Source organism: Anoplophora glabripennis, unplaced genomic scaffold, assembly GCF_000390285.2.
Source record: "Anoplophora glabripennis isolate ALB-LARVAE unplaced genomic scaffold, Agla_2.0 scaffold449, whole genome shotgun sequence".
Classification (NCBI taxonomy): Eukaryota; Metazoa; Arthropoda; class Insecta; order Coleoptera; family Cerambycidae; genus Anoplophora; species Anoplophora glabripennis.
Window position 1 is genome coordinate 181274 of NW_019416560.1, and position 2960 is coordinate 184233.

Genomic DNA, 2960 nt, shown 5'->3' on the forward strand with positions numbered 1-2960 from the left:
GTAGTACATAGTTTTCTGATTACCAAAGTCTAAATTTAAAACAATTAATAAAATATCTCAAGAACGCTTTAAGATATCTTAAAAAATCCATTTCCTACAGGGTGATTCTGGTTTTATCAGGAAACTTTAGAGGTGATAGAACAAATTATTTGACGCAAAAACTTTCATGCGTACGTAAGTTGTAGTTCATTTTGTTTTGGAAATACCTACAGGGTATTACAATAATAAATAAATCAAAATAACATTAAAATAACACGCAGGTTGATGGAACTTGAGCCACTGATTTATCTAGTCAGAAGTATAAATTCGGTTGGCTAACAAATATATACCAGTGACGGAGATACGGTTGGTCAGTACCATTAGGAATAAAAACTTCACCGCCACTGAATATTCCGCAAATCCGATTACTGCTTTTCGTTACTTATGGCATTTCTAAGAAAAAAAATCCATCCCATTTTGTCCGCAGAAAGAAAAGAGGCTTTCCGCATAGTTAAGTAAACTATTCATTCTACGAAAAAATTAAATCGTGATTTTTTGTTAGAAATATTATTATAGACGTAAGATGTCTAATGTTAAAAAAGTTATTGTCCCAGAAATATTAATATTTTTCTGAGTATCTTCAAAAATTAAAAAATTCTACGCCAATGATGTTTTGAAATTTTGACATATTTATTTTATATTAAAACCAAACCAAATGGCGAGTTATTTATATAAATATTTATTTGTAACATTATTTAGCAGTTTTTTATTTTTAGGCTATTTATTAAGTTTCTTTATGCATTTCTTATATTTATTATCATTTTGGTTCATTCAAATTATTACACGGTCTACCCTTTCTATTGATTCTTGCTAAGCTAATGTTTCACCATAATTCAGAATTAATCTGTTTCAAATAAAAAAAGAGGCATAACAAAAATATTTTTTTAATATCATTTTCGAAATAATAAATATATTTTACACAGTATCCTTAGAAGCTATGAACGCTGCAAATTTTATTATAGCGTCATCAGTGATTCCACATCTATTTTAATCTCTCCTGAATGTATAAATTTATGACCCAGCATACTAGATTTACGGTTGGAAGGGAAGCTGTGTGCTTGACATAAATTAGGTTCATTTTAATTTTATTCATATTCACACGGAAACCGGCTCCAAAGTGTCATATTTAAAAAGCTCTAACATAAATAAATTGGGCTTATTAATTTATTATCTCGTTACAACACTTATTAATGGTAAACTCGAAATATAATTTCATCTTACATTTACAAGGCATTTACTGGAATATGTAAATTGACTACAACCCCTTATTTACCTAAGAAGTACCTACGTTGGAATATATAATGTGATTGCAATGCAGTAGATACTGAATTGTTATAAATAATTAAATAAAACGACCTAAATAATTTTATACATTAACAAATTAATGTAATTTGGATAAATATAATTTAATCGAAAACATATTGTCCTATGTCCAAGATATGTAAGCAACTTGCCCTAATATGGGCATCATTCTATTCACAACTTATTCACTTAGGGTGATTCAAGGTAATTAAGGTGATTCATAACTTATCCAAAAACTTTGGGAACGTCTGCGCTAACTACAAACAATCAAAAGCACTATGCAGCTGGACGACAGTAATGTGTTTATTAAAATAATAATAATAATAATAATAACGTGTTCAAAACGGTTTATGTATAAGATGCATTAGCCGTTTTTCTTTGAAGGTTTAGATTGTTGACAATCGCTTAAGATGTATCCTTAGCTGTTCGACAACGAATGTGGTACTTGCACAATGACTTGCCTACAAATTTTCAACATTTTTTTTTATAGACATATTGTGAATAACCCTTTATACTTATGTGAACGAGAACGACATAAATATTTTGCGTAAAACTTTTTTAAAACCGTAGCTATGTGCTTAGATTCTTACACTAACACACGTTAAACTATTTGTTTTTCTTTTTGTCTGTCAAATTTGTACCAAATCAACTTGAGTTTGATACACTAATTAATTGGACTTAAATTATAATATCCACAATTAGTTTTTTCTCTGATGCCATTTTAATGAAATCCAGTATGGCTTTTAGATAAGAAGCCATTACAAATTACCTGTTCCAAACAAGTACTACAATGCAACTAATATACTAAAAACTATAAAAAGTGGGTAGTGTCCATATTTGAACATATCATTTGAAATATTCAAGATGGCTTTATAGTTATCAGACAATTGCATACAGGGATGTCCAGAAGTACGGAATAAAATTCATATCTTTTGAATGAGTTATTTTTTTTTAAAACGCCGAAANCCATGAACATGCACATTTTTATGATAACTAAAGTAATCTATTTTTTATTAACATTTTTAGTGTAAAATTTTTTTCTCTATCTCTTCTTAAAAAGTTACAATAACAAACATTATACAAAAATGTAAATGTATTGTATTGTATTGAAAATTACTGTGAAAAATAATCGCTGTCACTCCTGTCACAAATTTGTTTACATATTAGTTGCTATACAGGGTGTTTTTGAAAGGAGTAGCACAAATGATACCAGTGAATCTACATTTCAAAAGAACACGATCTGCAAAAAATCGCCTTAGTAAAATGTTCATCCCTGAAGAGATATGGGCCATCAAAGTTACCAAAAAAATTATGAAAATTGGCTGTAATTTGAAAACCGAAGGAGGTACAAATAACAAATTTTTTACAGGTTGTTTACTAATACAGATGCGAGTTTTCAACTATTTTTCGAAAATTTTAACCCCTCGAAAGGGGTTGAAATAACCACCCCTCAAGCCATTTTTTGCCATAACTTTTATATTTCGTAAAAACTCGATATCCAAAAATACGCATTAGATAAACTGGTTCTTTTAGAAACTTTTACCTCTCTAGCAATTTTCCTTTAAAACTTTTCGTTTATTAATAAAAAAATAAAATGTATTACCATTCACCTCACACCG